The sequence below is a fragment of the Bactrocera neohumeralis genome, chromosome 3, assembly GCF_024586455.1.
Source record: "Bactrocera neohumeralis isolate Rockhampton chromosome 3, APGP_CSIRO_Bneo_wtdbg2-racon-allhic-juicebox.fasta_v2, whole genome shotgun sequence".
In the NCBI taxonomy this organism is placed as follows: Eukaryota; Metazoa; Arthropoda; class Insecta; order Diptera; family Tephritidae; genus Bactrocera; species Bactrocera neohumeralis.
This window is the reverse complement of record NC_065920.1, coordinates 3,693,553-3,706,939: the sequence shown is the minus strand read 5'-3', so window position 1 is coordinate 3,706,939 and position 13,387 is coordinate 3,693,553.

Below are 13,387 nucleotides of genomic sequence, written 5' to 3'. Positions count from 1 at the left end.
ACTCTCAGAAGAGCAAGAGCGCAAAGCAAGCAGTATCTTTTATATGTAAGCCATCTCTAATAACACTTAACATCAAATTTTTAATAGTCAGGAAGTGGATTCTTAAGTCTTCACCGGATCAACCAGTATCCAAACAATTCGGTAGAGGAGTTCCTAGCTAACGAACGAGCGGCTGGTCAGTTGTCGCCGAGCACCTGGAGAGTTAGGACAAACATTTTCGCGCGACGTGTTTCTGTTAGTAATGCAAGCCGAAAATGCAGTGTTCAATAGAGCAGAGGTACGCGATTAAAGTCTGTATAAAACTCAGTAAATCTGCGACAGAGGCGTTAAATATGATCAAGCCGGCTTTCCCATACAAGAAGTGATGTGTTTCGGTGGCAGCAGATCTTTTTGGAGAGCCGGGATGAGGTCGCTGATGAAGATCATTGTCTTTTTTTGGCATCAAAGGCATCGTCCATCATGAATTTGTTCCTCCTGGACAAACCGTCAATACCAAGTTTTAGGTGGAAGTCCACAAGAGACTCAAACAAAGGTTCAATCGGATCCGACAAGACAGCGCAGCCGATTGGAAGTTGCACCACCCGGCCCGGCTCACCCCGCCTTTCTTGTGAACAGCTAGCTAACCAAGGCCGGCATCCCAACGCTTCCACAGCCGCCCTACAGTCCAGATGTGGTCCCCCCGGACTTTTTCTGTTTCCTTGCCTGAAAAGGCCGATGAAAGGCAAGCATTTTGAGACGACAGAGAGGATCCAAGCAGCAAACACCTCGACTGTCAAGGCTATTCCGAAGAATGTCTTCCGTGACGCCTTTAATGATTGGAAATCGCGCTGCATCGACGCAGAAGGAGCCTATTTTGAAAGTTTTTAGAGAATTTTAACGATTAGTTCAATCAATTTTTTTAAATTACTCAGTCCTATTACTTTCTTGACAATCCCTGTAGTAGTCCGATATCGGCCTGCAAATTTGCATCTCCTTGGTGATAAAGAATTTGTGGAAAATTTCAGATCGACATCTAAAAAAAAACTGAAGGACTCAGATCGTTGGACATACATATGTAGCTATATCAACTCGGCTCGCCATGCTGATCATTTAAATATATAGATATTTTGTAGGGTCTCAGACGTTTTTTCTTGGAGTTACAAGCATCATGGCAAACTTCAAATACCCTGTTAAGGGATTAAAAAAAAAGACCTACTGATGTCAAAAAAATTAAGGGCTTCCTCGTCTTATGATTAGTTGACTAAGAAAGTACCCGACCCTCCAATGTCGCTCGATAAAATTTGACGCTCACCTCAACAACGACACTTAGGGCCGTTTACTCAATCTCTGGTTAGCAGCCATCTGGCAGTTAAGTTCTGTTTAAAAAAATGGTTCTTTACAGAAAGAAGGAGTCTTGATTTAGTTAACCAGAACTTAACTAAGAGATGGCTGCTATACAGACATTGAAAAAAGCCCTCAATAAAATTCTTGAAATTACTCGCAGTTAATATATTTTAAATTTTAGAACTTTTCCTGCGTACTGTACCCTAGCAGCTCTTCTGTAATGAAAGCTTCAGCCAAAACAAAGCTTTTAGGTTCGGGTATAGGCTAAATGAGAATAAACAACCAAAGTGAAATGTTAGTTGCAGTAGATGGAAAAATGGGCTTCACACATACATATGTACATACATACTTACAAAATAAAAATTATATATGAAAATTATGCAATAATATAGTACCCTATCATACCACTGGATTTAAAATAAGCCAGCTTTTAAAGTTGTATTTATAATTTGGTATTCCTCGTTGAACTGAGTGAGTGCAACCTCAAAATAGTGAAATTGAACTTTGACGCCAATTTCAGCTTTTAACCACACGTGCCATTGGTCGCCACCCACCGAGCTTGGTCGGATGCCACAAAAAGAAACAGAGAATTCACGCAACCAGTACATTGCTCTAAGATTCATGTGAATGAACTAGTCTGTGAATGAATTTAAGTTCTCCTTAATTGGCGTATTGTTCCGAAATGTGGGCGTTGTTGCACTACAAATACGAAGGCTTTGTGCAAACTTGCACGTGCTGCATATATTAACGGTTATCATGTCAATAATACAGCACTGTGAGAACGGCAAGTGTGGCACACTAGTAACGCTGTGCGACCTCTGCCTGTGGGGGAATTCAATAGCAGTTTAATAATGTGACATGAAACAGATGATAAAGGATTAAAGCCTCACATGGTTCTGTGGCTCGTAAAATAGAAAACTTTAAAGAATTTAATATTTCAATCGATATTACATGTTGAGTGTTTAAGCAATTTCTCAAGGCTATTACTCGGATCAACTTGAAAAATGGACAATATTCTGTGGTTTAAATATAATAAAGATTTAAAAAAACATATAAAATTGTTTAGAAGTGTGTCGTTTTAATCTTCTAGAAGCATTTTTGAAGCGGCGTAGAAAAACGTCAATTAATATTTTTACGATCAATTTTTTCTTTAGGTCTTTATTAACATTGCGACAATACAGAAAATAATCAAAAAAAAAATAAAAAATTTCGGAAATTAGCGGCTCAAAAAACGATTACAATTTATACAATATTTTCTCAAAAAGTGTGTCGTTGACGTAAAAAGATAAACTATTTTTGAACCACTTTTTTTGAAGTGCGAATATTTTAATAATAGTAAATGTTGAAGTGATAGTTTTTACATCCATTTTTACAGTTTTTTAATAACATTACAAGAATGCGGTAAATTATAAAAGAATAAAAAAGTTAAAAAGAACCAGTTTTGGTTCTTTGCGTTATCAGATGGAGTTCAGTTACTGGGTCCATGACGAGTAGTCATCCTTTAGGACGCCTGCATTTGACGCGAAGTTTAACAGACCCTGTGGCCTCACTATCGATACCTCCTCCAGCGTATCATGCCTTGGGGACCTCATGGTAATACGGGAACTCTACAGACTTCCTTGGTCACTCTAGCGTCGTTTCATTCTGCTCTTATCCTTCTAGAGATCAAGAGGCTTCTGATCCAGCGTCGTAAAGCTGGAGCAACCACTATTGACTGGACACTATTCAGAATAGATTCCTTAGAGACATTGTTCAAGGCACCAGGAATGCTCCAAGTGCATATTTCTTATATTCAAGTGCGCTTTTGATATTAAACACTAGTGTATGGAGTGCAGTCTCTACGTTATAAGTTATATAAGTTATCTCTAAAAATTTCAGGTTAAGCATCCAATTAAAAACTGAAAATCCGTGGATATCGTTGTGGAAAAGGCGGTTTGAAGAGAACAGAGTTTATAAAATCGGTTCCGGTCAAACCAAAGAACTATTATTCAATACCATACTATTGAAGATCCATTACAAATTTATTAATTTACAATTGTCAAAACTATTTTTGTTTGCGTAAAATATCTCATAATTCAAACGTAAGTATTTTGTCAATTAAAAAATAATTATTAAAATTACAAATACATATGTACAAATATACATGCGCAAATATATATCTAAACATGAATATATACTATTCATTCAGGTTCTTGAAAACAAATAACTCCTAAAGTATTAATCATTTTCTTAAATAAGAAGTTAGTAAACAGCACAACAATCACACAGACTTCATGACAAGCGCACTTAAAAACACAAAAACAACAGGAAAATGCAAGTCAAGTGTTAAGTGTTGAGCGCAAATGTCTGTATGTATTAGTAAGCACCTACTGGACAGAGCAACAACTGACATTCTTCTCCAATTACACGCCGATCTTCAATTGAGCACAAATTTCCATTGGATTCGTATCGCATTTCCATTGTGGCATTTTCACTGTTGCCATTTTCCAATGTACTCAGAAGTCCCCGAACAATGCGCATAAGTCACGTTCGCGCTGGACTTTGAAACCGCTCGTGTTCGAGTGCAAGCGCACCTAAGATGCACCTGAATGCACTCCACACACGACGTACTTCCATGAACGTAACAAAGTCTGCCTTACGCACACACGCACATAAGTATTATGAGTATGTATGTGTCCGTGTAGGTGAATGCCATACAAGTAAAGTGTGTGCAACATGCTGCAATAAACGGTTCTTTGCAATTGCTTTTGATTTTCTTAACCTCTTTTCGGTTTACTTTGCTCTTTTTGGAACTCAGAACACGCGCGCACCTACACACGCACACGCGCGTCTAATGCAGTTGCAGTTCATTTTACTTAACCCTTGGCGCTTACACAGGGCACATACACAAGGGCACAGGGGCACAGAGAGACAACAGCCGAACCCACATGTACAATTGGTCAGCGGGAAATTTGTTTTGGGCACATTCGCGTCTATATGTTTGAATGTAGACAAACATATACATCTACACACTGGCAAATAGGTTAACATGCAATTTGCTAATTTCATTCCCCTGTGAGCGGCACCCGAAATTTGTGTGTGACAGAACAAGCTGATAGGTGTCAAATGTGACAACAAATACACTGGAAATATTTCGGAACACATTGGGTAGTCGAAAAAGTATTTACGTATTTTGTCAGTAGATGTTGTTGCAGCCATATATCTCTAGTGGTACCAATCACATTATGTCATACCATATAGTGTTGGAAAGGTGAGATTTTAAGCTTCATTCCGCTCTAGAAATTTCGATGTGAAAGATGCACTTCGCTCTGGTCAAGGCACCGCTGAAAATTTCGATGAAAATATGGAAAAGATTGACCAGGACCGTCACATAAGTGGCCATGACATCGCTAAAGAACTTAACATTCACCAGCAAACGGTTTGAGCCATTTAAAAAAGGCTGTCTACAAAAAGAAGTATGGAATGGACCGAATTAACATCTGCGATTCTTTGCTGAAAAGAAATAAAATCGAACCGTTTCTGAAGTGAATGGTAACAGGAGGCGAAAAGTGGATCAAATATGACAATAATGTGCGAAAAAGATCATGGTCCAAGCGTGGTAAGACTCAACAAATGGTCGCAAAGCCAGGATTGACGCCTCGAAAGCTTATGCTGAGGGTTTGGTGGGTATGGGAAAGGGATGATCCACTCTGAGCTGCTCCAGCCTGGTCGAACGATTGATTCTCCATTTTACTGTCAACAACTGATGAGATTGAAACAAGCAATCGAAAAAAATGGCTAGAACTCATCAAGAAAAAGGGTTTCGTCTTCCATCACGACAACGCTAGACCACAAACATCTTTGATGACTCGCCAAGGACTGGGAGAGCTTGGCTGGGAAGTTTTGATGCATCCACTATATAGCTCTGACCTTGCACCATCGGACCACCATTTGTTTCGGTCAATGCAGTAAAGTTGGCTTCAAGAATTTATATTTAAAGAATAAGCACCACTTTGAATACAGTCCCCTCCTAACACTAAGAGATTAACGTTATTATCTTGCGATTGTCCTTCCTACTCGCTTCTATTTGCTCACATTATTATTTACCGTGCAGTAAAAGTCAAAAGACCGCAAGTGCCAATAGTTCACATTCAATGCAATACCGTGTAATTAAAAACTTTAATTACCAACTAAATTACTTTGCACTCGGTATCGTTTTAATCCGCTTACACGGCTCGTTTGTTTACTTAATTGATGGAATACAAACATATGTTACCTAAATCTATATATTATTTATACCACCGAGTATTCGGGTGCACCGAGCCATAAATTTTTATTGACAACTGTTGATTTTTATTGTAACCGTGACTACCTCACTTATCAAACCCATTCTACTTCCACAATTGTGTGAAAGAGAAATAGAGAACCCGTTATTTTAACTGATTTCCAATGGATTTAGATAGCTTTACAATACAATTTTGACGAAAAGATGACGCAATTGTTCTCCAATGATAGAAAGAATGAAATTTCAAACAATTTATATGCATACGATATGGACCAAAGTGTATTGGTAATATTAGACAATTTTTTTTTAAACTAATTACACATATATTTGTCAGATATTCATTTGGAGATTATTCCATTATTAGAGTTCTTCGTCCTGTTATTGCCCGACAAAGTGAGTACTTTACTGATTTTATTGAAATGCGATGCTGTTTCATTTCGGAAAGACGTTTTAACACTAATTGGAATTAGCCAATGCTTCCTCCTTATCACCTGTATTTGAACTCACACGCCACATAGCTGTAGTGTCACACTCGGCTGCGTCGATAGTGTAATTCCTTTAAAATATTTAATAATTTGATCCAATATCTTTTACCTTCTTTCGAGCAAGATATTGATTCCACGCCCATAAAATAGTTGATCCTTGCAGAAAAAAATCTGTTCCAAGTTGTTTTTGACATTCTGATTTGACCGAAACAAGTAATAGATCGAAGGTTCAAGGTCCAGAGAATATGGTGGGTGTGGTAGCACATCCCATTCAAGTTGCAAAAGCTTTTGATGCGTTATTAAACTTGTATGAGGTCTCGCATTATTCTGTTGGAACACTACACCTTTTCAATGGAACAGAAGAGGCCAGAATGTTTGAGCGCTTCACTCAATTCATCCAGCTGATCACAATACATTTCAGAAGTAACCGCGGTATTGTCGCGCAAACGCTCCAAATAAACGATATCTTTGAAATCCAACCACACAGACAATCTAATATTTTTTCGTGCCTATCGGCCTTCTAATAGGTTTAGGCCGGTTAATCATTTTTAGACCATGATCTCAAGCACTTTATATTGTTGTAAACAACTCACTTTTCGTCACCTTGACTTTTGATAAGTACGTTACGAAGCAAATTCCGTTCTGTAAGAATATAAGAAATCCATATGGCAAGCTTCGAAATTAATCGCTTTCATGTGCTTGAGTCTTTCAGCAGTCTCTCGAGTTGTTATTCAACGGTTTGCCTCGACTTTATTTGTCAACATCGGCCAGAAGCGTCCTTCCTTTGACACTGGCTAAGCCGTTTATTAAAAATTCTGTTGATACAAGCATAAACTTTACCTGGCTATTAATTAACTAGATGTCCAGAATACCATTCGAAACAGAAACGATTGGCAAGGCCTGTACATATAACATTACTTCGAACTCTTTGTTATGCAAAGATTTTGTTTCGACTACTAAGTTTTCAAGAACTTATTTGTGCAAAGAGACCGTTTTCAAGAACTATAGGCATTTGCTATGTGTTAACTTCATGAAAAGTAACAAAGTAGACTTCCTGATTTAGGCGTTTGAAGTGAGCAGTTCAACTTATCTCAGCGGTTTCAGTATGGTCGGATATAACTGAATCATCTAACATACAAAGGTACTCAAAAAGTAATGAGATATACATAAATGCTATTATATTTTTCTAAAATATAAAGTTGCTCGCGAAGATCTTTCGCAAACTAAACACGTGAGGAAAGCCTAAGTTCAAGTGCAACCGAATATTTGATATTCTTGCATCTTGCAAGAATCAAAATCAAGCCAGGAAATACCTTAAGGTGCTAACCGTCAGCCAGAAGTTAGGCCCCAACTCGAACCACCATAATCCACAAAAACTTCGAGTTAGAGAGACTTCTATTTATGGAAGGAAATCTGTATAAAATTTTACTACTATTGCCAATTCAAGAGTTCGAGTTTTGGAGAACTTTGAATCATTTCAGTTCGAGTTATGAGAGTTCAACTGTTAGAAAAACGAAAATCACTATAACTGTATATGTAATATATGGGAGTTGGGGGTAGTGCCGACCTGATTTTAACTGTTTTTGTCATAAAAAACTAATAAAATATTATTTGAGGTTAATTAAAGTACCATCACCGATCATATGGAGTAAAGCCACCCAGAAGTTTAATGTTAGTTATATGGAGGCTAAATCAAGTTTTCGCACAAGTTTATTCATTTTAGGTACGAAGACGCAATGTTGTCAGTAAAATCCGCTCTCTTATTTTCATGGAGATAACTCACATATTTGCCGAAATGCGGTATAAAGTCACCTGGAAGTTCGCACATCGATTTTTTAGGCATATGGGAGCTGAGGGAAGTAGTGACGCGATTCACCCCATTTTTGATACACATAGTTATTATTGTCAGGAGAGGATCAACCCTGAATTTCAATTATATAGTATATCTCACTCATCGACCGATATTTGCGGCCAAAAGTCAACTATAGTTTTTGGGGTCCAAATTTTCAGTACCTTTTAATCATAAGGTACTATTTACACGTATAGTATTTCGTTGTACTTGTATAAATTTCTTCTTGATTTATATATAATGCAAATTGCAAATGCTCATTTTCGCACGCGAATTGCAGTATTTTTGCAGCTAATCTTTGCCTTCTCCGCCGATTAAAAAGTGTTATAACAATGAAGTAAGCTCACACACACACATACACGTATGCATTTGTACTTGTATGTGTGTGTGTGTTTCATTGTCGCCGCTGGGCGCTTCGCATGTGTGACTATTTGATAAGCGAGTTGACAAGTGTTCGTTTAATGCCGTTTAATCGCGATAATCGTTGCTACTTAGCTTAAAACAATAGTGCATGACTTTATTCATGTTTGCAACGTCATTTCGTCTCTTTTGTTGTTATTATTAATAAGCGTTTCATTGTTCGTATGTACTCGTTGTCGTGTTGCAGTAACAAAGCATTTGTTAGTTGATTGTTAATAAAATGCTTAACAACACTAACTGATAACGGCGTTAGGCACTACTGTAAATTACCATTGAGCAAATAATTGGTGAATATTGATTTGAACCTGATTACTTTATATAAATACGTGTATTAGTGTCAATTACCGGGTCTAATATCTGATAATGACAATTAATATGTATATATTGAGCCTTCGATAAATTAGAAACTATTTTAGGAAAAAAATTATTAAAATGCAAAGAAATTATTTATACATGAAAATATGATATTTGAAAATCTCTATAATGTATACACTTTTTCTATACTTCAAATATTTTTATGGAACTTTTTAGTTAATTTAGAGGTTAGCTTTTCATTGGAAATAAAATCTTTCGCTGGCGTTCTTTCTACGTGCTGCAATTCGACTTTCGAGCTTTATTATGGTTAATACTACATTTTATATAATGGTTTCTATTTCCTTCTTGAATTTTCCGTCATAAAAGCATTGAGCAGCATGATGTATCCTAAATCATTCACCTAATCACCGATAGTCTACCCGAAACTCAGAAACTCAGGTGTTTTATAATGGAAATTATCTTTATGAACTTAAGCGAACCGATGCAGAATTGGCTAATTTTTAGCATACACGATTTCACGATCAAAGCATGTGCGAGAGTTATAAATCTTATCTCGGTTTAGCAAAAAACCTAATCGTTTGAATACGACTTCGATTATGCTAGAATGCTCCTATTTCTGCAAATAATCCAGATAGAATGCTACTGTATCCAAGTGAGTCACAATCGAACGCCAATAAACACATTATCTGCATTTAGTAGGAAACACATTATCGGAATACTCATAAATACAACCATACATACATACATATATGGAAGTTGTGCATTTAGCTTTGAGTTGTAAATTGGCTTTTGAAATTTGTCGATTATAGAATTCTTTCTTATAAATCTATGATATTTGTGAGGCCAACGGATATTTATATTCAAATAAATAAATCGCGAAAATTTTAGTGCAAATTTATTTTACTGTAAACACAAAAACAACGAACGATGACGCAAAACCCCTGGGGACTTCGAGTGCACGCGCACTCAGCTACTGCAGTGCAATGACTTACAGCGTATTGAATTTACAATGCGAATAGTAAAACAGATCGGCATGCAAATCTAGGAATAATGACGACTCTCTGGCTGCTGCGTCTCGCTAATGTAATGTATTCGGTCGCATGAATACGGAAATAACTGTTGAATTCTGTAGAAAATACTAGCTATGATTTAACTAGTCCGGCAGCAGCAGGTTTAAACTTATTGCAGAGAGAGTTATTGGGTAACTAACTTAACTACAGTTGCCCCGAATCTATAATACCTCTCACAAATATGTATGTTACAAAAGACAAGAACTTGGCTCCGATGATTCAGTTTGTATGGCAGCTATATGCAAAAATAGTCCGATATCGTTGGTTCGGACATATGCGCAGCTGCTTGAAGAGGAAAGATTGTGTGCAAAATTTCAGATCGATGTCTTTGAAACTGAGGGACTAGTTCGCTTATACACAAACAGGCAGAGGGACGTGGCTGAATCGACACATCTCGTCACGCTAATCATTTCTATTTATGTACTCATACATTTTGAAAATGTAATTCAAACAAAAACATTTACTAATTCATCAATATTTAATTTTTCGCCTTCAAAGTTATCCCCTTTTTAGAATGGCCTTCAGCTCCTCCAGCGAATTTTGTTTTATCTCTACGATCGACTAAAAACGGAACGGACTTGTTTGCATGCCAAACTCATAAACCCATGTCTCATCGGCACTAATAATGCTCTCCGTGAATGTGCGATCGGAGTTCGCACGATCAGTCATGTCCAAAGAGGCCTCTTTACGGCACTCTTTTTGAAAAAAACTCTGCTTAATCAGAACGAGTCGAACAATAACGCGTTTCATTCCTAAAATATCCACCGAAGTCATTCGAATGGATTCCCGAGAGATGATGAGCTCTCTTACCATATCTCTAACAGTTGCTTGACCACTTTCAAGCATCATATCATGCACTTTTTTGATTATTTAATCAGTTGAAGAAGTCGAAGGTCGTCCAGAACGAGGCACATCTTCAACGATCTCTCGACCGTATTTGACTTCGTAGCACTCCTCAATCCCAACATTCGATTCATTGTAAAAATCGCAACGCACAACTGAGGTATACCGACTTATGTAGCTGCTGCAAGCAAACTGGTTGACACATCGCGCTGAAATTTGTCATTGTAATTAAGAACAGTCCTACGAAAACTGAATTTAGCTCGTTTGATGTGCTTCAAAGTCGTGAGTTATCCAAACCTCTGTTTTTTGTACACTATAGCGTCTTCTGAATTTTTTGTTCTACATGTCCCCATGTTGGATTTGATAGCACTCATTTGCCAAAAGAGCACTTCAAGTTAAATAAGAACCAAGACAAAGCACAAAAGATTATTTAGTTAGTAAGATTTATCTTGCGTCTTTGGGTTTTCTCTTTTAAGTCATTTTCGAACATTTGACTCTTGCAAACCTCAACATGACAGCAGTTTTGGCATCGCTTGCAAAGATTTTAGGTTACCTTAGGTTAGGATTATAGAAAGAGTGGTCAGCTCACCAGTGCCTGAAACGCATACTACTCCTACTACTAATACTACTTCTGCTACCTGTAAAATAGTTTAAAACAATTCATGCTATTTGAGTGTACATTATAAATGCGTACTTTGTCGGATGCATGTCAACTAAGGACATGCAGTTTAGTATGATTATAGGCTTTACTGGCAATAACTAAATTCAAATCGCTGCAATTCTACAGCAACAATGAATATTTTATTAGCAACTTTGCATGTATTATTTGCATGGTAATAGTATAAAGTTCACATTGATAGGTGTTCAGTGAAATAATTGTTGCTTCTCGTTACCTTTACTTAGTTATAAAATAGTACAAAGCACACATCAGGGAACGGATAGCGCTGCATTTTTCTTAAGCCTAAATTTGTAAAGAGTTTATGGTCGGTGATGGGATAATATTAGCCTTTTGAGCTCTGTTAACATCATAATGACAATTATTTAGATTTGTGCTGTTCTTAAAATTCTCTAACTTCCGTCTTTCATATTTAAAACAAATATATTTCCATCAAAAATCATTTCTGCTCTAAGTCTGATTCAGTAAAATTCTATTTTCTCACACATGAATGAGCCTTATTATAGGCATGCAACCTCATACATATAAGTGGACTTAGTTCATACGAACTCAGCACAATATGATATCATTATTATTGATTTATATATTTAAATATGCTTGCATGTAATCACCAGTAATTTTAAAACACTCGCACTACAGTTTGGCGAGTAATTGGTTTGGGTGCTGATGCACCTAAAAATCGCACGCGCTCGCTTGTGTGTCTATATGTTTATATATTTATATTTGTCAGCTAAACTTTGCTCCCAATTAAATACTTTGTTTTACTTTAATGTTTGCAGTAAATCACTTTTTTCTAATAATTGGAGAAAAAGTTTAAATAATAAATAAATACGCGTTGAAAAATGATAATTGCTTTCACATTTTAGAGTAATAAGGCTATTGTGAAGTAATTTTTCTAAAATTCTCGGGCAGGACGTAAACGCCATAATTAGGATTGGATACTTAATATTACAAAGTAATTGATGCCTTAATATTTTATTGTAGACTCTCTGAAAAAACCCGGCATTTTATTGCCCCTCTTCTCACCGCAAAACTCATCTTGAGTCCCGGCATTCATTATTGGATAATATTCGGGCAAATATACCACGTCCAGCAGCTGTGAAGAAAATATAACAGCCGTAGCTGAGAGTTTACACGAACACCGTGAAGAGTCGATTCGGCGCCGTTCACAGCAACTCGGACTGACATATCGAATGACTTGGCGCATTTTACGACGAGATCTTAAATGGATGGTATAGAAAACACAGCTTGTACAAGAATTGAAGCTTCTCGACCTTCCCAAGCGACATCGCTTCGTTCTATGTGCTTTTGAAAAGTTTCAAAAGCTCCGACGTTTCTGAGCCAAATTTTGTTCAGCGATGAAATCCAGAAAAATATAAGGGTTTGGTGTGGTTTGCGGGCCGGTGAAATCATTGGTCCACATTTCTTCAAAAATTATGCCGGTGAGAACGTAACCGTCATTGGCGACCGTTATCGCGCCATGATAACCGACTATTTGATGCCTGATATTGAAGCCCGTGATCTCGGTGACATTTAGTGCCAACAAGACGGTGCCACTTCCTACACATCGCATCAATTAATGGATTTATTGAGAGAACAATTCAATGAGCAGATAATTTCACGTTTTGGGCTGGTCAATTGAGCACCAAGATCGTGTGATATCACTCCATTAGACTATTTTCTATGGGGATATGTAAAGTATAAAGTCTTTGCGGACATTCCCACTTCGATTCAGACCTTGTAGCAAAACATCACACGTAACATTCATTAGTTACCAGTTTAAATGTTCGAACGAGTCATCAAAAATTGCACTCAACGGATGGACCATCCGAAACGTTGCATTAGAAAGAGATAATCTTAAAAGCCAAAGAATGTCCTTTCGAATGAAAATAAAAATTCCCCATTAAATTTGAAGTGCATTTCTTTAAAACAAGTATGGAACCTCGAGATGTTTCACTTTTTAAAACTGATTTCAAAGGTGTAACGGAAAGAAACTGTCGGAATCTTAAATTGATTGAAATGGAGATGGCGATCCTTGACCACTACTTTTATTGTAATACTTTTGACAGCCGTGACATCATTACCGAAAGAGTGACTATTGCTAAGATAGTTTGACAGTTTTTATATCTCTCTGTTTCTCTC